The 25,016-nt window shown below is 37.8% G+C and overlaps 1 long non-coding RNA gene across 1 annotated transcript; it reads left to right on the forward strand.

Annotated features, from left to right (window-relative positions):
* Positions 1–480: 480 nt before the first annotated feature.
* Positions 481–23,834, forward strand: LOC140625084 (uncharacterized). The gene is made up of 4 exons (XR_012024466.1): positions 481–1,016; positions 1,123–1,201; positions 23,329–23,436; positions 23,717–23,834. It is a non-coding gene; the product is annotated as an uncharacterized lncRNA (long non-coding RNA).
* The last annotated feature ends 1,182 nt before the right edge of the window (positions 23,835–25,016 follow it).

Genomic DNA, 25,016 nt, shown 5'->3' on the forward strand with positions numbered 1-25,016 from the left:
TTTTCACTCAGCTTCAACCATTATCAATAAATTGTCAATCCTGTTTTCTCTACTTCTCTATCCTCCCAAATTCTTTTGAAGTAAATCTCACAGGTATTGTTTCATATTTATAAATATTTCAGCATATTTCTCTGAAAGTGAAGAATTCCTTTTAAAAACATAAATAACCATAATATCATTATCATATCTAAAAATTATTGATTTTCTAATGTGATAAAATATTCAATCAGTATTCAAATTTCTAATTATAGAACTGACTCTATTTTGGATACTTTGGAGTCCCCATCTCAAGGGATCTCTTACCTGCAGGCCTTACTATGGGCAAAGGCATCTCACTTCAGGGGTGGGTTAATCCTTCCACCACCAGCTACATGGAATCTGGTGATGTCTTCAGCTTCTCTTTGCTGAGGTCTGTTAGACCTCATAGACAGATTCTAAGATAACCCCACACAGGTTGTCTTGCACATGGCTTACATCACATCCACAGGAAATACCCCTGCATGTTTTTCCCTGAAAATTCTGGGGTTTTAGCTATCTAATGCCATACTTTCTCTCCCTTTCCTATCAGCTTCTAGATGGTGTTCCTCTTCCCACTTAGATTTCTCAGATGACAGTCTGGCACTAGTCCCCAGTGTTCCCCAGGCTGCGGGGACATATAACAGTCTCCCCAGGTGGTTCCTTGGAGCCCTCTTGCCAGAAATGATAAAAGAGTACCAGTTTGTACATTTCACATAAGTGAGAAGGTTTAAGAATGAGCAAAAATAAAAATTTACACAGATTTTACTATAAATTCTAAAGGTTGATATTTTTCACAGCTATCTTTGTTATCTGATGTCTGTCTTTAGTCTCAGCAGAAATTTTTATCTTAATATTCCTTTACATACTCAACCATCCAATCAGGCAATTCAAATTTAAATAAAGTGGTATCTTCACTTTCACCTCTGTGCACTGAGGTGGCCAAATCTGAAGATTGATAAATTTTACATCATCTTAAATTTTACATTCTTCAATTTAGGGTATGTGAATTTCTTCAATTTGCAAAGAGAACTCTCAGCAAACATTAAATCCCATTAGGTGGTTTTACACTTGATTTTGCTATTCAAGCAAACTTCTCTGCTTCAGGTGAGCCAAGACCCTGGCTGCAGTGTCACCAGATGCATGGGAACTTTAGTTGTCCAATCATGCACCTCATCCTCATACAGTAAGTTTCTTTCTGTTTGTGTATGTATGTGTGTGTTTTTTTTTTAAGATTCTTTCTATCTATCTATCTATCATCTATCTATCTATCTATCTATCTATCTATCTATCTATCTATCTATCTATGAGAAAGAGAGCACAAGTGGGGGGAGGAACAGAGGGAGAAGCAGATTCTCACTGAGTGGGGAGCCTGACCTTGGGCTCAGTCCCTGGACCCTAGGATCATGACCTGAACTGCAGGCAGATGCTTAACCGAGTGAGCCACCCAAATGTCCTACACATTGAGTTTCTGATTTCATTTTGTTAGAGTTTTCTATTTGGGTAAGAGGAGGGGCCCTCATATTACATCTTCTTTCAGCTATATGTAAATATTTATTTGTAAAAAGTTATGATTACTTTGTACAAAAATGCCTCCTAAATACATTGGTTAACTGAATTCTAGATAATTGTGAGGCCTATACAGTGACAGGCTAAGCCACTGGTTGTTTCAGCTTTACTTTCTGGTGGTGTAAAGTTTACTGTTTCCACAGCATAGCATTACAAGTACTTATTAGCAATATTAGCAACTTTTTTTTCCATTCATAGAAACACTCCAAAATTTGCATTTTCTGTAATGAGAATCTGTGTTACTTAGACAAGTTTTTGCCTTTGAGCAAAAGCTTTTAACAGATTACCCATAAGGCAAGAGATAAGTGCATAGAAAGAGAACTAGACCAGGACTCCAGAGACCCAGATTAAAGTTTAGGAATGCTTGCAAGAAGCTAGGAAACTATGTTATTATCCTAATTCCTAATATTATTTTTAGTGACTTTAAAATCTTTTTTTTTCCTGCATTTTCTCTTTTAGAGTTCCTCAAAATAATGTGGAATATTATTTATCACTAATGCAAATAGATAATCCCATAATTTATTTATGACTTTACAGTTTTCAAAGAATTTTCATAAATATAAAAGCTCAAAAATGTCAAATCTTTTGAAAGACACAATGTTTATAAATCTTATCAACTTAACTCTTTAGGAAAAAATCCAACCCAACATTACAGAGATATTAACATAAAAGAGAAAAAGTATTCATAGTCCTTGTATGAACAACTGTTTAATAAAATAAAACGTGTACATTTCCCTGAGCTTTATTTTTCTAAACCCGTACTTGTTGGGGTGATATTTTTCCTTTTTAAACAAAGATAGAATAATATTACCCATGCTGTTTTACCACTTTTTTCCTGTATCAATAGCTCTTGAATATCTTCCCATGTTTATTTTATGCCAAATCTACTCCCGCATTTAAATTGCTGCACCGTATTCTCTAGTTCATTCAATCAGTCACTTACTGATAGATTAGGTTGTTCCCAATGTTTCTCTAATATGAACAACACTGCGAGAATATTCTCACATATCTTTGAAATTTCTGCAAGTACATCTGAAGGATAAATTCTCGTTTAGGATAGTTGCATCAAGATATCCCATATTGTCTTCCAGCAAAAGTTAAACCAATTTCAACTTCCATTAACAATGCATAATAAGAGTTTGATAAACTAATTTTCTTATCTTCTTTTCCACCTATGTAAAATGAGAGAGCTAGAGCCTAAGCATTTATATTCTAATTACTTTATTGTCTCCCACCATTGACTGCAAGTTCCTAAGGTCAGGCACTCTACGGCTTACTTGACATTAATTCCTTAGTGGGAAGCACATTGAGTGGCACATACTACGTCATCAATAAATATCTGTTAAATTTTGAAGGCATCTGTGGATCTCTCTCGATCTCTTATTCTATGGATTAATGACATGTCTTGTTGATGACATGGCTTAATGATATGATATTGATGATATTGTGTGCTTTTATGGGTAGCTAAATTTGAAGCATGAACTGCTGGTAATAAGTGATAAGGATGTGTGAGATACTGGAAATATAAATATATATATATGTACACACAGTATATATAATATGTTATTTATATTATACTATGTGTATTAATTATATATATAATTATATATATAGTGTGTGTGTATAGTTCTCTGCCTCTTGCTCTAATGAGGTGATCCTTGGTGGGTTCCTGAATGATGAGGGTAGTTACCAAAAAGACCAAGCCATTATCAGAAGCCTGGAAGTTTTAGTTCTATACCCTTCCCGCCCCCCCCCCCCCCCCCATTTTCCAGAGAGGAGAGGGAGTGGAACTAGAGTTAATGATCAATCATGCCTCCACGATGAAGCTTCCATAAACATATCTAAAGTATGAATTAGAAGAACTTCTGGGTTAGTGAGCAAGTGGAGGTGCTATGAGAGTGGTGCCTGGGAGAGACCATGGGAGCTCTGTGGCCTTCCCACATACATTGCTCTCTGCATCTCTTCCATCTGGGTGTTCTTCTTGGTTTTTATTCTATCCTTTTATAATAAATTGATAAATAGTAAACTTCTCCTGAGTTCTGTGAGCTACTCTAGAAAATTAATTGAACCTGAGGTGGAGGTCGTGGGAACCTCTGATTTATAGTCAATAAGTTAAGCACAAGTGACAGACTAGACTTGGAATTGGCATCTGAAGTAGACAGTGGGGGGCTGAGGAGAGACAGTCTTGTAAAACTAAGTCCTTGGCATTAGAAACGACAAATACCCACGATTTGCTTCAATGTGGATGGAACTGGAGGGTATTATGCTGAGTGAAATAAGTCAATTGGAGAAGGACAAACTATATGGTCTCATTCATTTGGGGAATATAAAAAATAGTGAAAGGGAATAAAGGGGAAAGGAGAGAAAAGGAGTGAAAATATCAGTGAGGGAGACAAAACATGAGAGACTCCTAACTCTGGGAAACGAACAAGGGGTAGTGGAAAGGGAGGTGGGTGGGGGTTGGGGTGACTGGGTGACGGGCACTGGGGGGGACACTTGAGGGGATGAGCACTAGGTGATATGCTATATGTTGGCAAATTGAACTCCAATAAAAAAATAATAAAATAAATAAATAAAATGTCCAGGTAGTGTCAGAAATGAGTTAAATTGTAGGACACCCACTGGTATCACAGAATTTCTTGATATGGGGGAAAAACCCACACATTTGGTCACTAGAAGTGTCAGAAGTGAAGTGTTCTCTGTGAATCATAAAGGAGAGACACATAGAAACAGTGAGTGTTTCCTACTCAGGATGGTTCCAAAGTTCCTTTATTTTTCTTAAAGATTTTATTTATTTATTCATGAGAGACACACAGAGAGAGGCAGAGACACAGGCAGAGGGAGAAGCAGGCTCCATGCAGGGAGCCCAACGCGGGACTCGATCTCTGCACCCGGGATCACATCCTGAACTGAAGGCAGATGCTCAACCGCTGAACCACCCAGGTGTCCCCGTTCTACAATTCCTAAAGCTTTTTCATAGTCTCTTTCAACGTCAGATTTCACAGGCTAAGGCCTCAGTTTTTTTTTTTTTATTGGAGTTCAATTTGCCAACATATAGCATAACACCCAGTGCTCATCCCATCAAGTGCCCCCCTCAGTGCCCGTCACCCAGTCACCCCCTTTCCCACCTCCCTTTCCACCACTCCTTGTTCGTTTCCTAACATACAGAGTTAGGAGTCTCTCATGTTCTATCTCCCTTTCTGATATTTCCCATTCATTTTTCCTCCTTTCCCCTTTATTCCCTTTCACTATTTTTTATATTCCCCAAATGAATGAGACCATATAATGTTTGTCCTTCTCTCTGCTCTCTCTTTCTCTCTCTCTCTCTCCCAAATAAATAAGAGCTTAAAAAAAGGACTTCTTCCTCTTCTCTGATTAAATCTGAGATTATTTGAACAATTAAAGGAAATATTTCCGGATACTTATAATGACCTTATTAGAGCTACTTCTCACAGCAATAGTTTTTATTCTATAATACGTGTAATATATTGAGCTTTCTTGAGAATTTCTAAGAGTATATGGCAGAGATATGTGCCAGCAATTGCATTCTCTTAGCTGAGTATGGTGACAATTGTAAGAAGGGAACGATGTGTTGTATTGTTAGATAAGTAATGGTAATAACATTTTGTGACTTGGAGATACAGGCAGAATATTTTTCTCAATCTTCAGAGAAAAATAGAAAATGTATGACGCTGGGATTAGGTACATTTGGTCCTGTCAGTTATCAGCTCTGAATCAGAGTATACCCATGTCCTCATCTATAAAATGGGCATATTTATGTAACCTGCTATTGGGGATTGTTAGAGATTATTAGGAAAATCAACCCTTTTTCATCCTTGAGGTTACAACGTAGCCATGACCTCTGAGCAGCTATTCTGAATTCTCTTCTCCCACAACATAATATAAATGCCTTGTCCTACGCCAGGACCCCATGTCACCACTGCATTTCTCATTGTATTGAAATCGCATCTGTATATGCCTGTCACTCCCACCAGACTGTGATATCCTTATAATCCCTTTATCTTTAACACTGACTAGGGTAACTGCTTACTCAGAGTACGAGCTCAGTAAATATTTGTTGAGTAAATTAATGATTTATTTCAAGTGCTAGCCTAATACTTAAAACATTGGACATTCTATCATTTGTTCTTGACTTCTTTTATAAATTTGAGTCCCCAAACTTTTGTGAAAGATAAGCTGTATTTCTTACCCATGTTGCTGTAACTACTAAAATGCAGGATTGGGGCTGTTTTTGGATTCATTCTAGGTTAATTAGATACAGTGTGAGAGGCATGGTTCATGGAAGGTTAAAATTTACCAAACTTGATGAATAACAGGATGAAAGTTGCTTCAGACCTTTAGCAATAGCCTGTGCACATACATCCAGAAAAAAATTAATTGGCTCTTTGTCCATATTTTTTATAAATATATAACTTGGTGATAAGAATTTAGATCATCAAAGCAATGTGTTGGAGACCCTTTTGCATTTGTCTCAGCTGCCTTATTTAATTGCATTACAAATGATGTTAATTCTGTGCTTAATTGTGCTTAACATTATATATATGCAACCCAGTGTTTATCAGTTGGACATAACAAAAGTGCTGTTGTTTCTTCCCATCTTCCTTCTGCTTATCATTTGTTGATTTTTGAAAGCAGCTGGAGTTGTTCCATGTGGATGGAAACAATCACAAGGCTGTACAATAGATGCTTTTTCTCGAGGAACTATCTTATATAAACTGTGGTCTTTGTCTTTTAAAGTTTTTGTGTATGTTCTCATGCAAACTTTTATTTTTTTATTTTCAAAGATTTTATTTATTTATTCATGAGAGACACACAGAGAGAGAAGCAGAGACATAAGCAGAGAGAAAAGCAGGCTCCCTGCAGGGAGCCTGATGTGGGACTCAATACCGGGAATCTGGGATCAGGCCCTGAACCAAAGGCAGACACTCAACGACTGAGCCACCCAGGGATCCCTCTCATATAAACTTTTAATCTTATCTTTGCCATCTTCTCAGGATCAAAGAAATTTCCCCTTAGATTAAAAAAAAAAAAAAATTCACCTTAACAGAGATTATCCAAAAACACACATATTTCATCCATTGAAATAACAGCCATCTCCAAATTAGCTAGTATAGTCTGTTAAGTATGTGTTAATTCAGGTTTACATAAAGATCGTGTTAATATAATGACTGGGTATTTGTGGCTTAGGTTCTTGTACTTTCCACTATTACATGTGACTTAGGAGTTGGAATGGGAGTAGCTTTTGGTTAGTATTTATTTTACTTATTTTTGTTTTTTTGAGAATAGTTGACACACAATGTTACATTGGTTTCAGGTGTACAACGTAGTGATTTGATAAGTTATACAATATGCTGTGTTCACCACAAGTATAGCTACCATTTGTTCCTATACTTTGCTATTCCATGTGACTTAGGAGTTGGAAAGGGGGTAGCTTTTGTGAGTATATTTAAAAAGAATATTTCAGGGGTGCCTGAGTGGCTCAGTTGGTTAAATGTCTGCCTTTGGCTCAGGTCATGATCCAGGTCATGACCCTGGTCACCATCCCAAGAGTCCCTGCTCAGTGAGGAGCCTGCTTCTCCTTCTCCTCCTTCTCCCTCTGCTTCTCCTCCTACCCATTCTCTCTCTTTCTTTCTCACTCCCTTGCTCTCTTTCTTAAATAAATAAAAAATCATTAAAAAAATATTTTGGGGATGCCTGGGTGACTCAGCGGTTGGGCATCTGCTTTTGGTTCAGGGCGTGATTCCGGGATCAGAGATCAAGTCCTGTGTCAGGCTCCCTCTGCCTGGTCTCTGCTTCTTTCTCTCTGTGTCTCTCATGAATAAATAAATTTTTTTAAAAAACCCAAATATTTCAGCTAGTTTGTCCAGAAAAGATGAATTTATTTTAAAAATGTTCTTTTAAATTTTTTCCATTGGAAGATCAAAACTACATTTAGAGCATAAGTGTAATTATTTTTACATTTTTTGTAGCATGTGTGTTTTTTCCTAAGACTTGTAAGATTAAAGTTCATGAAAAATATTTTTGGTGGCTATGAATACTTATTAAAAATTAACATCTTTTCTGATAGTAATTTTATTTTTTTCTTCAGATTTTATTTTTAAGTAATCTCTATATTCAACATGGCGCTTGAACTTACAACTCTGAGATCAAGAGTTCCGTGCTCTTGGACTATGCCAGTCAGGTGCCCCTCTGATAATAGTTTTATAAATAAAATTTAGGTCATTGTAAACCATGAATTATGCTCTAATAATATTAATTAGCTATGCTTATTATCCAACTATTCTGGGTCAAATACATTATATACATTATAATTATCTCATTTACTCCCTAAACCAATCCCATTTGAAGGATAAAGACTGGAAAGTTAAGGATTTTGTTCAAATTTAGTAAGTAGAAGGAGGAAAATTGGAACCAATGTTTGCATGTGCAAAATTCTTGCTCTGTCTTAATCTATTGATTCCATAAGAATCTCCCTTCACCCATTTTTTGAGGGAACTTAGGAGATAGAGCCAAATAAAGCTCTAGCTAAGTATCCATAGTATACTGAACATTGCTGTATCTTAAATTTTGCTATCTTTCCTTCTCAGTAAACACACCAGGAAGAAATTTTTTGGCTCACTTTGTCTCTTCCCCAAAGGTTTCTTTTTTTGTTCTAGCAAATTCTAAATGCTGGAAAGTCTCTTCTTTAAAGGTGGTAAGAATAATGAAGTGCCACAGTCCCTTCCTTTTTTGTCCTCCCTACCCTTCTGATCCTGTCTTCTTTGCCACACAGACTGTTTGGAATATAGTAAGTGCTCAATAAGTGGCAGCTATTACTATTTTCTAGGCTCTGGGGTTCCTTCCTGAAGGAATTTTTAATAATAGTACTAATAATCACAGTTAATATTTGTTGCACACTACGTGCCAGAATTTCTTTCTAGTACTTTAAATGCATGTGGTCTATTATTTGTCTATCTTTATTAAGCAAGGAAAAAGGTGAGGCTCAGAGAGTAAATTACTTGTCTAAGATAACATGGATAGCTGGTTGGCAATCATAGTTCTGGAACTCAAAATTTCTGACTTCTAGTCCTTTATTGACTTGTGTGGTTGCAGAAGTGTGCTTCTCAAATCTCTTTCAAGAGAACTTGGCATGAGGAACATAGTTGATGACAGATTTCAGCTGCCAACCTCTTCACAGTGCTGTGGTGTTCATACCAAGACCATACTTCCTTCTCTTGGGCCGCCCGACTGATCATAGTAGGAAAAACAGTATGGGCTTATTTCAAGGAGAGGAAAATAATTTGACATTAGCAACTCTGTTAATACAATTCACCTGGAAGAGAACAAATAAGAGAAATCATACAATCATAAAAATGAAGTATTAGAAAAAACTCAATAAACTAAGTACTATATGGTCATGTTTTAAACTAATAGTTGCCATCTAAAAGCCAGAATCATGTTTAATGAAAACACACTGGAAAAATTCCCATTAATTCAAGAGCAACACCAGAGTGTCCATCGTCACTATTGCTTCTTAAAAATGGTTTTGGGGCAGCCCAGGTGGCTCAGCAGTTTAGCACCGCCTTCAGCCCAGGGTCTGATCCTGGAGTCCCAGGATTGAGTCCCACATCAGGCTCCCTGTGTGGGGCCTGCTTCTCCCTCTGCCTGTGTCTCTGCCTCTCTCTCTCTCTCTCTCTGTCTCTCATGAATAAATAAATAAGATCTTTAAAATAAATAAAAATAATTTTTTAAAAAAATATTTTATTTATTTATTCATGAGAAACACAGAGAGAGAGGAGAGACACAGGCAGAAGCAGGCTCCATGCAGGGAGCCCAACGTGGGACTCGATCCGGGTCTCCAGGATCACACCCTGGGCTGAAGGTGGCACCAAACTGCTGAGCCACCCGGGCTGCCCCATAAAAATGGTTTTGAAGGTACTTGTTTAATGCAATGAGAAAGGAGAAGAAACAAGGCATATATATTTGAAAAAGAAGATAAAATTATCATTATTTGCAAATGTTATACTTGCTTACATGAGTATACAAAAGAATCAACTGAAAATTGTAACAAACAATAGAGGGATTTATAAATGGCAAAGAATAATAATAAACAGTAATCAACAGCTTTCATGAGTACAGACAATAACCAATTGGAAGATTTAATAGAAGGGAAGATCACATTTACATCAATAAAAAAATAATTTATAGAAGTAAATTTAACAAGAAATATGCAAAACCTCTTCAAACAAGGAAATTATACATTTTCTTTCTTTTTTGGAAAGTATACATTTTCTTAAATAGGAAGATTCAATATAAAGGTGTCAGGTCTTTCTAATATAAGCAATAAATTTAATTCTATACCAATAAGTACGATAGGATAATTACTTATTCATTTATTTGTTTTTGAACTGAAAGGTTGATTCACATGGAAAATAGAAAAAATATTCAAGAATATTCTGGGAAAGGAAGAATAATAAGTTGCAAGCCCTCTCATATCTTAAAATATATAGTTACAGTAGTTATACTCATGTAATAATGCATGAATTGACATGCAGAATTGGCAAGAGAGTCTGTAAGTAGGCCCAAATATATATTAGATATTAGTATATGGCAAGAAAGGTGTAGCAAATCAGTGGATAAGTGAATTATTGAATAAATGGTATTGGAACAACTGGATAGTCATCTGGAAAATGAAATTATTTTTGAATACTTACCTCATTACTTATATCAAAGTTCCAAATGTTTCAAAGATTGAAATAGAAAAATTAAAATATAAGTATACTAGGGAAATATTATGTATATGGGTACACACAGACGTGTATGTTACATGTGTATCCCTGTGTATAAATAACTTTGAAGTTGGAAAGACATTTCTCAGGTTAATCCAAAACTAAGAAATCATAAATGAAAAGATAGACTAATTTGACCATATAAAATTAAACTAAAAATTTCACAGCATTGAATACCATAAACAAAGGACAAACCACAAATGACATACCAGGGAAAAGTATTCGTGTGCCAGCTCATGACATAGACCAAAGGATATGTTTCTCAGTCTATACAAACAATATGGAAGAAAAATATCAAAAATCCTACAAAGAGATGAACAGTTTGTGTCAAAGTAAATATAAACAGATCTTAAATGAAAATACATTCACTTTAAACATAGTAAGAAAAATACTGATTTAAAAATTAAAACCATAATGAAGTGCCATTTTCTCCTATCAGTTTGGCAAAAATAAAAGAATTGTGAGAGCATACTGTATGGACAGAGGTATGGGGAGAAAGGCATCTAATTTACTGCTCTTAGTTTGGTGTAAACTCTATAAAACGCTATTGAGCAATAGCTTATCAAAATCACAAATGCACATATTCTTTGATCCTGCAATTCTACTCTACGAATTTACCCACAGATATCCTCACCATGTCTTAAATAACAAACATACAAGGATGGTCATCATAACATTCTTTGAAACAGTAAAAAAAAAAAAAAAAAGAAAAAGAAAAAGAAAAGAAAGATTGAAAATAGCTTAAGTATCTCTTTTAGGGGACTGGTTAAAAAGTTATGTACATGTATGGTATGGGATACCATGGAAACTTCATAATGAATGAAGCTGTTCTATATGTATTGATTTCAGACAATTTCCAATATATAGTGTTAAAAGAGTAAAGTGAAGAAAATTGTATACAGTATGTAATTATTTGTTTTATGCACATATGCTTTTATATGCACTGATTATCTATAAACTGATGAAGTTACTTCTAAGGAATGAAACAAGGAAACTAAAGGAAAGGAGCAGTGAAATAGACTGAATTTTTAATCTATAAACTTTTTTTTGAATCTTTTACTGCATGCTGTACTACATATATAGTACTGAACTACAGCACCAGTAGACTATTCAGTTCAGGTGATCATTTCTTGGTACCAAGATTTTCTCAATGGAGGATGCAATGTTCATTTACAGATGGCACAAGCTTTTATCTTGTCCAAGTTTTTTATCTTGGTTAGTTTGTGGACAGGCTGCTGGTCTAGACTGTTTCTGAAACAGGGAATGTGTGCTTATATGGACTGGGATGATGGTGACTTGACCTGTGTTGGTGATGCTGGGCATTAAACCTAGCCAGTAGTGGGAGGGTGAGACCAGGAATCGCAGAGAGTGTGGTGGACATAGCTGCCAGATGTTAGGAGAAGAAGGTAAAACTTGCTAACAACTTTCATCCCTTTTATTCAAGCATTTATCTTAGATGGAAAAGGGCCTTTTGAATACCTACTTTGTAACCTGCAGAAATAGAAAATCATGCCAGAAAGTTAACCAGAGCCCGGAGTTCTCTCTCGGGAAGCAAAGTGGCTAAGAAAGTACAGCAGTAATTTAATGTTTATAAAGAATGGACTGAAATAGCTACAGTATATCAAAAGCAAATAACTGCTGAGGAAATTGGCATATTTTAATTTGGTTCAGACTATATTTTACATGTTCTGGGTGTACTGTAATGTACGAGTTTGTATGTAGAGCTTAAATGTATAATTAATATAGCTTTGAAGCTAGTTCTATCCACATAATTAAAATTTATCATGGAATTAGCTTTCAAATAGAGACTTTTTAACAAGTTATAGTCAATGCTATAAATTAGATTTTCTCTGATGAGCTCTGAATAAAGGACTATCGTTTATCTCAATGGTATTTTATTAGAGACATTTTAATTGCTGTGGCAGGTGAAAAGTACCATCCAGTATCTTGGCTAAACACTTTTGTTAATGAAATCATTTTTCTTCCTAGCACTACTGGTTTAAGGAGTATTCTGTTTCACTGCAAATGAACTAAAAATATTTTATAAACATGATTCAGCCTCATATTGAATATCAGGCAAATCCACTTTGTGGGGAGTTTATCCCATAAAGGAATAGGGAATCTTTTAGCATCCATGAGGGAAACAATATACCATTTCTTGTTAGTGGAGGTCAAAAGGGGGAAATTCCAAATTTCCCTGCCAGTCATTTAAAAGTAAAGATCTGGGGGTTGATTGTTAGTGATCAAATTATCGGTGTGGTGTTTTTCCTGCTTTATAATTATTCATATTTTTTCTTATGATGCATATTTAGTAAAAATTCAGAATTATAGAAATAAACAATTAAAAAATCTCCAATAATCCTTTCTTTAAGAGAGAACTACCATGAATGATTTGGAATACATTTTTCCAGAAATTTTCCACAGAAATTATTTATTTTCTCCTTAAAACTGTGGGTCTGTTGCCAACAATGTTTGCATTCTTCTTGCTCTGCCTGCTGCATTTTATCAAATTTGCCCACCCCTGCAGTTTCAATCACTTTGTTGGAATGACATATTATGTAAATGAAGCCAAAATTCCCAGTTTCTGGGCCTAAGGACAGATTGTGTGCCAATGCATCTGTGCCTAAGAGCAGATTTTAGATTGTGTGCCTGTGCCCAAGTAGGGTCTGGGTGCCAGCCTGTTCAAAGCTTAGCAGAATACCGATCCCCACATGGAGTGAGGCTGCTTCTGGTGGCTTCATTTCCTCTTCCCCAGACACAGGAATCTGGTGAAGTACAGCACCAAGGGGTGGTGTCTTTATCACACTTCCTCACGTTTGGGTCAATGGATTAAGCAAGGTCTCTTCCTTCAATTTCACCCTTGTCAAAATAATTACCAAGTTTATTCCATTTTGGGTTGTATATTTCCCAGCTTTTAATGGATGATTTTTATGGTTTAGTTATTTGACCACTAATTCAGTAGACACCAATGAGAAGCTCTAAAAAGTGTTTTTAGTAAGTGATCTTTATTTAATGTGATAGGTCATTTGGAGTAAATACCCACCCTTTAAAGAGGGGCTGAATTTAACAGTCTAAAAGCCATGCTACATTTACTGTGTGATTGAATTTTAACATATCAAATGGATTTACTAAAGCCTAATAAAATATTCTATGGAAATTAGAATATTAATTCTGAAAAACCTTGGGTCCAAATGCATCAGAAGCTGTTAAGTGTCTTACTGAATTTTGTCAGCTTGCCCACCCTCCTTAATATGCCATCTTCACAGTAGCAAAACAGAAAGTGTACCTAGTTAGGGAGGCCAAATCTGTGCTTCTAAATTATTTTTCAAAGCTGTCTGTGATGTTTCTTCTTCAGAGAGAATTAGGGTAGAAAATTTAAAACACTAGCTTTTTAAATTTTCATGTTGGATATAACTCCTGTATCTTAGACTATGTGAATTTGATGTATATGTCAATATATATAGACAATTTTTATATATTAACATTAATTGGAGACTTACTTTGCAATAGACACGTTACGAAGCATTTATATGGATCATATGATAAGCTATAAGCACCTCTCTGGCTCATTAGTGTTTACAGGAGATCAGTATGCTGTCATATTAATCAAGCCCCCCACCATTTTCATGTAATAATAAACAATGAAATATCACCAAAGAAGATGGAGACAGGAAGACATTGATATGAATTCATAATAATCTCTCTATAGCACTTCAAGGACTAAATTTGCTAGGAACTTTCCAGAAGCAGAGTCCAGACTTGTGGTTTAAACCTCTTGTCTGAGGAGACTTCCAGGAGTCTTGAAATATTATTGTTTTCATTTTATTGGAAACAGAAGACCAGAGTAACTTGCTTATTCATTTTTGCATCCATTCCATCATCATTCACTAAGAACAATCTATAGGCTTGACTCTCTATTGTATCCTGTGATCAAAAGCTAGTAAGTCATGGCTCACTGTAGTGTCCAAATTTTGGAGCTGTTTCTTTTAGTGGGAGAGGGAGTGAAAGAAGCACTGCTGTCATGGGATTAGGTTGAGCCTTGAGTCTACTTATGGTAGAGTCCACAATTCACCATTAATTTTTTTGAGCTCCCACTATGTGTCAGGCATAGAAAAATTCAGAGTAAGGAAATTAGACAAAGCCTCTACTCTCATGTAGTGTACAGCCTCAACTGAAGAGATAGAAGGAAGCAAACAAACAAATGAAAAAATTACAAATTGCGAAAATAAACAGGGTGAAGTGATAGAAAACTAGAGAGCATATTCTAGTTAGATAATTTCTCTGAGAGCATGTCACTGAAGAATGCTGAGACCAAATGAAGGATCAAGTCAGGACTCAGGTGTGATCTGGTGTTGTGTTTAGGTTGTGATTGTGAAAAGCATAGTGCCCAGAGGAAGAGGGGCCCCAAAGCCATAATGTGGAGTTGCAATTATATTTGAAGAGCAGTAAGAAACTATCAAAGGGTGTTTAGCAATGGGGATTGGAAGTATGTTTTTTTTTTTTTTCTTAAAGACCACTCTGCCTGTTGAGTGGAGAATGTATCAGAAGAGAGCCAGCATAAGAGTGGAACATGCAGTAAAAGGTTCTTTGCAAAGGTGAGAGATTGTAAGTGGACGTCAGTGGCAGTGATGCAGAATAGTGCATGAGATGAGATATTTTGGAAAGCCATATACCAGGACCAACATGTTCCTGGATTGAATGTGGGTACCATCAAAGACTATGGTAGACTAAAGACTATTTCTGACTATAACACTGAATGGATGACAATGTTGGTGCATTTACTGATATGAGGAAAACTGGGTAGGATGGGAGCAGATTAGGATCTTTAGGGACCTCATACAATAAAAAATATCATATTGCCTCCTTTCTTTAAACATAATACAAAATAAAAACAACAGTAAATTATAACAAATGAAAAGCTAATTGATTCCTAACTGTAATGGCCATGTATCTTGTTTTATTTTTATAATATTTCCTATTAAATGCTTTCTTTTTTTTTAAAGATTTTATTTATTTATTCATCTCTCTCACACACACACACACACACACACACAGACACATACACACAGAGGCAGAGACACAGGCAGAGGGAGAAGCAGGCTCCATGTAGGGAGCGTGACGGGGGACTCTATCCCGGGTCTCCAGGATCATATCCTGGGCTGAAGGTGGCGCCAAACCGCTGGGCCATCAGGGCTGCCCTATTAAATGTATTCTTTAAAAAATTTTGGAGTGGTTCCCCTATTTTGTTGATGTCTTATCCACAAACTTGTTCTTTTTATTCAAGTACCAATCCCTGAGAAAAATCAAGTATAGTGAGATGCATCCAAAACTGCTAAGAGACGTCAACTAGGTTGTTGGATATACAACTGTGGAGGCTCAGAGAATGGAACAGAGACATAAATTTCAGAGTTGTCAGCATATAGATGGTTTCAAAAGTTATGTAAATAGATGAGATCACACAAAGAAAATGTATAAAGCAAAGAGAAGAGATCCAGGTGAATTTCTAACTTTTAGATGAGGAGCAGGTGAAGGAGACTGAAATAAAGTGGCCAGACTAGGAGAGATGATGTCAGGGAAGCTAAGAGGAGAGTACTTCAAGAATGAGACAGTATACAGTGGTGTAAGTGCTTCTGAGTGGTCGAGTAAGATGATGTCAGAGAAATGGCTGCTGGTGACCTTAGCATGAAGGCATTTTGGGTTATTGTTGAGAATAAAGTAGATTGAGAAGGTAATGGAAGGTGAAGATGTAGAAATGATTTATGTAGAAAATGTTTGCAATCTGTTTTCTTGTGAAGAAGAAAAGAATGTTGGTGTAGTAATTGAAGAGGATCTTTGGGGGTGTTTTCTTTAGTTTTGTTTTTAAGGATGGATGATAGTAGCACATCTTTGCATGAGAGGAATGATCCAGCAGGAGGAAAGTTTGGTTGATGCAGAAGAGAGAAGGGATAACTGAAGGACCAAAGTTCTTAAGAGGATGAGAAAGGCTGGGATTCAGAGAAGGAAATTTAAAGAGGATGGGGACTTCTTGTTTAAGAATTGGGGGAAAAGGTCTTAAAATATTCATCTTTGTGCTTCCTTAGCCAACATCCTTGAATGAAATCTTTCCCTTGATCAGATCATACATGTTACCTTGAGAAATAAGTATTTTTTATAGCATGACTAAAATACTAACTAGTTGTGAAGAGTCAAAAGGGAAGACCTGAAGAAGAAAGGTACAGAATTTATGTCAGAAAGATGCACCTGGAGAGCAATAATGAGCCTGAGCTACTCCTCCTTCCTGGGACTGAAGGCTGAGTGGAGGTCCCTGGGGAAGAGACTGGATAGGAGACTTCAGAGAATCACATAGAAGAGGACTGGGTTAGAATTAGGGGACTGCTGAACATGCTGGTAGCCAGCATCCCAGAGTTTTATGGGAGCCTAGAAGACACCTAGCAATAATAGTGACTCACATTTATTAAGTACTTGCTATATGGCAGGCATTGTTCTAAGATATATATATATATATATAACCAAGTTGTATAAACCCAATAATGTGTGAGGTAGGAAGAATTATTTCCCCATTTTATAAACAAGGAAACTGAGGTTTGGCACTTAGATAACTTTCCCAGAATCATACAGCTTTAAGTGGGGTCAGAGATTTAAAGCCGGGCTATCTGGTATTAGAGCCTCATTAACCGCCATTTATCATTATTGCAAATATGTATAGACCTTTTATTAACAATAGAGGAAACTTCTACATGATGGTGAAGGGTTAACCAACAGCATCAGCCATTCCTCTTTTTACTGTAGGGTGAGGACTTTCCACCAAAAGTCACATATATGCTATCTGGATGCTGAGGGACAGAAGGCACTAGGCAGGTAATGTTCAGATTCTAGAAACAGGTTGGTATTGCTTGGACCACTGGTAGGCTGAAAATACTCTAAACAAACCTCGCTTTAAGTTTCACTATATAGGATCTGAGCAATACCCTTCACTTCTCTAACTTTTTCTGGTTAATAATGTTGGCCCAAAAGGAGAATGATAAGAGAGCTGCGGCCAGGTGAGAGGAATCAGACAAAGACATCTTGGAAGAGGGCAGTCAAAGTCTAGATATTGAGGATGTGAGAGTTAAAAGAACACATTTCGTAATTGCAGCTTCACTGGATTTCAGAGAAAGAGCTCTGCTATTAGCCTCTCAAGAGCTAGGCTGCCAAGATATAGTAGACTTAGTACTTGCTCACAGTAGACTGGGGATGCTGCCTTTTGTGAGGGCCAAAAGGTACATAGGAGGGATAGGGATGAGAAAACGGTATAGAATCTATTTTGGAGGCTGGGGTCCAAGAATTAAATCAGGAAAGGGCAAATGGGTCCATGACCAAGACTTTTCCAGCCTCTTCGTGAGTAGTCCACACCTGGTTAGAGCACTAGTGTTCTTACCTCATAGACTGATAGGGCCCAATGTAAAGGTTACTGCAAAGGCAGAAGGGGAGCAGGCACTGGAGATCCTTGGTCGTAACTAGCAGATTATGAGAAGATGGGAACAAATCTTTCAATGAGAAACAGCGGTAGATTTATATAAAGTCAATGAGGTTAAAATTTCATGTTTTTTTTCATTCACATGCCTTACCTTCTCCAAATTAGTATTCTTCTCTGGAGATGCATAGAGCCCCACCTGGGACCACTTCCCTAGCCTGATGGTCCTGGGCTCTGGGTGCAGCCAAAGGGCTATCAATACCACCTCCACCCCTGGTGGGCCTCTAGCAACTACTGGTTCCCATGGACTGCAACCCAAGGAGAAGCCCTTAGAATAAGATTTGCTCCTAGTTGGGGACCACTATGACCAAGGACTCATCTAGAAGTAGGGAGGGTAAAAATATGGTGGGGGTGGGCAGGACCAAAGACTTGACTTCTGGTGGAGCTGGACCAGCATCTCTGCAGCAGCTGGCAATCTGAGGCCAGATCAAATGAGATCAAAAGTCTAGAGTTCAGGAATCCCTGGGTGGTTCAGTGGTTGGGCGTCTGCCTTTAGCCCAGGGCGTGATCAGGAAGTCCCAGGATAGAGTCCCGCATTGGGCTCCCTGCATGGAGCCTGCTTCTTCCTCTGCCTGTGTCTTTGCCCCTCACTCTCTCTCTCTCTCTCTCTGTGTCCTTCATGAATAAATAAAATCTTAAAAAAGAGAAAGTCTAGAGTTCCCTCAAGGATTGGCCCATGGTAAGAAGCATCATCTGACGAGAAACTGTGGGTGAAGGTGGACATGAAGCATTAACTCAAGTCGTGAAGCTGAAAGCACATTTACAAAATTATAAAAAATAAAAACCAAATTTTTATCAGTCATGTCATAGAAAGATCTATATTGGTTTTTGTTCTTGTTATAGAATTGATATTATTAAATTCCCATAGGAAGAGGTGATCAAATAGAATATAGGCCAAAAAGGTAGAAAGAATATTATAGGGGTATGTTAGATAGTTAATAATAGAAAAGATGCATTATGATTTTTCTGGATTTTATAATATTTATCAGTGTTCTAGTTATCTATTGCTATAAAACAAATCACCTCAAAACGTACTGGCTTAAAACAACAACAATAAAAACATAAACATTTCATTTCCTCCTAAATCTTCAATTTGGGCAGAGCTCAGGAGGAAATAGTTTTCTCAGTTTCAGGTGGGGTGGTTCACATGGGCTTAGAGGGTCCATTTCTATGATGGCTCAGCTCACATGGCCTAGCAAGTTGGTGCTGGCTGTTGGTTGACAGCTCAACTAGAACTGTTCAACCAGAAGCCTCAGTTTTGTCCCCATGGGCCTCTTGGGGATAATTGTGGGACATCCTCTCTTGGGGATAAAACGTGGGTGGATGAGTGGGTTCTAAGAATAAGTGTTCTAAGAGGCCTGAGTGAAAGTGCAGGGTATGTTTTGAGCTCTAATTTTACAAGTCCTAGAATGTCACCTCCACTACAGTGAATTGGTCTTCAAGACATTAAAGCTAGTCCACATTTAAGGGAATGGAACTATATTTCACCTCTTAATGGGATGAGTAGCAAAGAAATTGGACCATCTTTGTCTAACCACAGTCAGTTTTTTGAACTTTTTAATTCACTGTGATTTTTTTTCTCATTCTAAATAAGTACTCCCTTTCATATTTGATTTTGCGTATGAATTTTTGAATATTCCTCTTGGGGGCATGCAGGTGGCTCAGCCTGTTAAGCGTCTGCATTCAGCTCAGGGCTCAGGTCATGATCTCAGGGTCCTGGGATCAAGCCTCCAGTGGGGATTCCTGCTCAGTGGGGAGCCTGCTTCTCCTTTTCCTCCTGCCTCCCCTCCACTACTGTGCTCTCTGTCTCGCTCTCTCAAATAAATAAATAAAATCTTTTTAAAAATTCTTCTTAAAGAGAGCTCCTAAATTGTATAAGATTGAATTCCCTAAAAACCTGAATCCAGGCCCAAGGGGCAATATTGATGCCATCCCACAATGCAGAGGGGACACTGTGAACCTGTGTGACTTAAGTTCAGAGAATTATTATCTTTTTTTTGTTTGTTTTTAACTTCATTTTTTAAAGATTTATTTATTTACTTTAGAGATAGAGCTTGAGCAGGGGCAAGGGCAGAGGGAGGGACAGAGGGAATGGGAGACAAGCAGAGTACCACCCCCCCCAACCCCTTGCTGAGCAAGGAGCCTGGGGCTTGATCTCGGGACCTTGAGATTATGACCTGAGCTGAAATCAAGAGTTGGACACTAAACCAACTGAGCCACCAAGGTGCACTTTTTTTTTTTAAGATTTTATTTATTTATTCATGATAGACACACAGAGAGAGAGAGAGAGAGACAGAGAGAGAGAGAGACAGGCAGAGGGAGAAGCAGGCTCCATGCAGGGAGCCCGATGTGGGACTTGATCCCGGGTCTCCAGGATCGTGCCCTGGACCAAAGGCAGGAGCCAAACTGCTGAGCCACCCAGGGATCCCTGCACCTTTATTTTTAATTTTAGACTAGATTTTGTCTCAGTGGCCTTGGTTCATTTAGGTGGTAGATAATCTAGAATTATAGGCATCAATCTAGGAAGCCTGTTGGGTGTGTCATTACTTATGAGAATGAATTCCAATTTTTACGGAGGCAGGTCAGTAGTGTCAGCAGCAGACACAGCTTGCATATTTAAGTGTACTTTTCTACTCGTATTTACTTGCTGCTATTGAAAAAAAAAAAAAAAAAAGATAGGGGACACGTTGGCCAAACAGGATTATGTACCAAAACCCTTGCCTTTCTAATTAGAATTTCATCCATAATATTTCCTAAATTAAAGCCCCAAATTTGATTTTGAAGATTTCTTAGTACCTAATGAGGGGAAGGAGAAAATGGGAGGAAAAGTTTTTCAGACAGGAGCAATTTTTGTCCTTCGAGTAAGAAATGTGTTGGGTTCAGAGTGACAGTAAAGAATAGAATAAGGGACACCTGGGGGGTCCAGTGGTTTAGCGCCTGCCTTCTGCCCAGGGCATGATCCTGGAGTCCCAGGATCGAGTCCCACATCAGGCTCCCTGCATGGAGCCTGCTTCTCCCTCCCTCTGCCTGTGTCTCTGCCTCTCTCTCTCTCTCTCTCTGTCTCTCATGAATAAACAAATAAAATCTTAAAAAAAAAGAATAGAATAAAAACGATCCATGCGCTTTTCATATAGGTTGTAAGGTGTGAAATTAAGCACGTATAGGAGCATATTAAAGTTTGCCACCAAAAATACTGAATATGGGTCCTCCATGGGTTTGAAAGAAATCTGGAAAAGTATAATTCCATGGGTTACAGCATTCTGAGGAAGTGCATTAAAATAAACCAGTACCTTGCCCCTGGACTGTCTGCCAGGAAGACACTGGAGGTCACACCTGGACTTGAGAATTAAGAATGATCAAAATCTTTAGCTAAGGTGGACCAAGAAAAAGATGGACTTCATCTGCCTGTGTTTGAAAAGGGGGCGGGATATTAATTTGAAAGTGTGTCCAAAAGTGTTTCCAGGGCTTCTGGCAGTTTTCTGTGTTTAATGGAGAAGGTAATTGGGGGAATATAAATTATCTAGAGGCGTTTATCTATTTAGATGACATAATCAATTTTGGCAGGCTTCTGGAAAAGCCAGAGCAAAGACTTCTTAAAGTTAGGAAGGGCAGGTTTGATGATGTTCCCTGACAAGTATTCGTGCTGACAAAGCTTCATGAATTATGATAGGCAAGAAGTGACACAGCATGGTGTGCACTGTTCCTGAAAAAAATACCTGCTCGCCCCCAAGACATCAAATTAAAATCTTTCTTTGAGGTTAGTGATGACCACAGGACACTGTGAAGAGTATTCCCTAATTGCAAAGCTATTAACAACTTGACAGTTAACCCCATCAAGAAAGGTTCAAGGCAGGAAAGGCCTTGGGTCTCCCAGCATGCGGCCATGTGGCCTCTACAATTTTTCAGGGATTACCCGTTGAAAGCCTATGACCAGGCAATCACAGAAACCTAACTAGGCTTTCACACAGCCTGCTATGCCTTTATTACCTATTACCTACTTATTACCTATATAGATGCTAAGTGTAGGTTCAGGCGCTTTCCACCGAAAAAGAGGAAACAAGGCTATGGGGTTTACTAGCCATCGTCTGTTAGGTTGCAACCTGATACACACTCACACGTTTCTGTTTTCTGGTCCTAAGATGGACCATTACTGACAAATTTCAGGAATGTGTAAATGGGGTAGCTTTTGAGGTATGGGACATGAGCAATATGCTCGTTCAGGCTAAACTGGACTCCATGGCGGGTGGTTCATGAAGCCAACACATTCCAATGTTTATTATAAATCAGGCCTTGGCATCAAGATACATGAATGCACATCTCCAAAGACACTTTATAGAGGATGATAAAAGTACTGCTTGAAAAGAGCCAAAGCAATGTATGATTCAGAAGGGGCTGGAAGTCCTCTTGAAGGGATTATGGTCAAAATTTGGATGGTTTTTCCCTGTCCCCAATAATTCAATGTCTGAGGCAAGCCTCACTACCTTAAGGCAGGCAGGGTGGAGCAAAGCCCCAAGAGGTTCTACTTCATCTCCAAGGGTCTTCAATGTTTCCTGCAAGCCTGGAGCGGAGCAGAACCGTGTGTGGCGGAGGCTGTACTAAGCACCGACAACAGTGCTCTATCGGAGGGTAACCCAGACAGATGGGGGCTTTGTTTGTTCTTTCAGAAATGTCTATCATTACAGAAGTAGTATGTTTGTGTTGCAGAAAGTTAATATGGGCAGGCACAAATGAAACCCTTACATTCCCTCCTCCAGAGATCCCTTTGTCACACCTTCATGCTTGTCCCCTCAGAACTTTCTCTGTGTATAAAATATGTACGTACATATGCTTACATACATGTGCATAGAATATATACATATATAAAATACACTCATGCTATAAACTTGCTTTTTACAATATGTTATTTAGAAATAATTTCAAACTTACAGGAAAGTTACAAAATAAAGATATTACAAATAACATCAATATACCCTTTACCCAGATTCACTTACCGTTAATTTTTTGACTCAGTTTGCTTTATAATTTGTACTACCTATCCAATGATCTAGCTCCCCTTCCCCCACTCCCTGAACCACTTGAGGGTAAGCTTTGCACATCCTTTGTCCTTAAATACTTCTGAACTGTATTTTCTAAAATGTTCCTTAGTTTGAAGAGGTCTAGAAGGTAGATGACTTGGATTTTTTTTTTTTTTTTTTTGGTGACTTGGATTATTGGGGAAGGAAAGTACTAGAACTAATCTAGACTTGAACTACAATGCTAGAAAATACTAAATCCAAAAGCAAGGCTTGTACTCACCGTGTCCAGCAAGGAGCCAGCCCATTCTGGCTGCTTAACTGGAGATAATTTAAAGCAGAAGCCACTGAAATGAGTGCACATTGATTTTCTGACCTTGGACCCTGGTACTTGTAATCTGATCTGGTTACCTGTTTTTTTTTTTTACAGGCTACCTTAAGTGGGAACACATATATCATAAACATGAGCGTTTGAAGCCCGAAAAGTTTGACCTTCCTTCTAAAAACAAACTTGTTTGTTTTCCACCCTGCAGAAAAGGTGAGATATCTAGCAAGCTGGTTTGGAGGGAAGAGGAAGGGTAAATTTACTTGGAGTAGTGAAAAGAGGGAGGAGAGAAGGATGGCTGAGTGATGAGATACAAAAGATATGTATACAAATGTTCTAATTTTTCTTAAGTCAGTTTTTACAGTGTGGCTTTATTTTCTGGTTTCAAACACGGTGACTTCCCCCAAAGTCAATTTCACAAAAGGAAATTAATAATTCTTAAGCCAGATGGAAATGACTTTTGATTATCTACACTCCTGTTCATCTCTGATAGCGCCAATAATCAGGAGCTACCGAATGAAAGCAGGCTCAGATCTCCAGCTACAGAAAATAGGATCAAGGAAGATGCAGCCTATCAATTAAGGTCTGGTGCTAAAATAATAATAAACTAGGAATAAAACGTTCATATTCTAACTTCTGTTAGAGTCACTAATTTTCACCATGTTTCTAATGAGCACTGATTATTTTAAAAATATAGAAGTTCTGCTCTTTCACAATGCTGAGCACGCTGCTGGCGGGCATTGTATTCAATGTATCACTGGGGCTAGAAATGAAAAAGTCCGATTAGGTCATCTTGTCCACTTCCTGGGGACATGACTATGTCTATTCAACTGCAATGGCTCAGCTGATGAAAATTTCATTGTGGGCTGAGAACTGATTGCCCTGGGAATCAGGCTGAATGAGAAGATGGAATGGGCTTATTTTTAAAAAGAAAAAAAAAAAAAGAGGAAGCAGATTGGGAAAACACCAGAGTAGATCATTTGTAGGATCACAGCTCTGTATGTAATGGTTAGAGGTCATAATTCATCTGTGGACAAGACTGTTGAGTTTATTCTAACTAAAAATGAAAAGTATTGTGTATCTTCCTTAGGAAGACTCTTCAACAGAACCAAGTTCCTGGCAGTCCCTGAAATCAGTTCTCTTTGGTTTTATTCTCATAGCTGAATTTTATATCAGGATGCAAATAAAAAGGTCTAGCAGAAAATGGATTTTTCCCTGACACACAAAGAAATTTAGCTCCCTGAAGTTTGTGTGGCTTTCCATGACCTCAACCTGATACCTATCTTCTGCATTTGTAACCTGCTAGGCCATTAGAAAAAATATATTATGAGTGTCCCTAACAATCGGAGGGAAACCCCTCAGGCTTCACTTTAGCTTCACCTGATGGCAGTTTCTGTTTTGTCACCTCTTTGGCTTTAACTTTACCTGCTCACCTCCACCACCCAACTCTACTCCAGCTGTGTGGGCCTCCTTCCTGTTTCTCAAGCATGTCAGGGACTCTCCCACCTTAGGGACATTGTATTTGCCATTCCCTCTGCCTGGATGGCTTTTTCTTCGAATACAGGCATCACATCCTTCAGGTCATCTTCTCAATGAGACTATTCTGGGAAATCTTGTCTAACATTTTAGTCTTCCTCTGTAATATCTATACTCCTTACTTCTTGTGCTAATTTTTTTTCCTTTAGTACTTATAACACAGAATATGTAATTTACTTATTATTATTTTTATCCATGAATTTCTTCCACACTAGAATATAAACCTTGTGAAAATAGGAGTCTTATCTTTTAATTTT

This window comes from Canis lupus, chromosome 35, assembly GCF_048164855.1.
Source record: "Canis lupus baileyi chromosome 35, mCanLup2.hap1, whole genome shotgun sequence".
Classification (NCBI taxonomy): domain Eukaryota; kingdom Metazoa; phylum Chordata; class Mammalia; order Carnivora; family Canidae; genus Canis; species Canis lupus.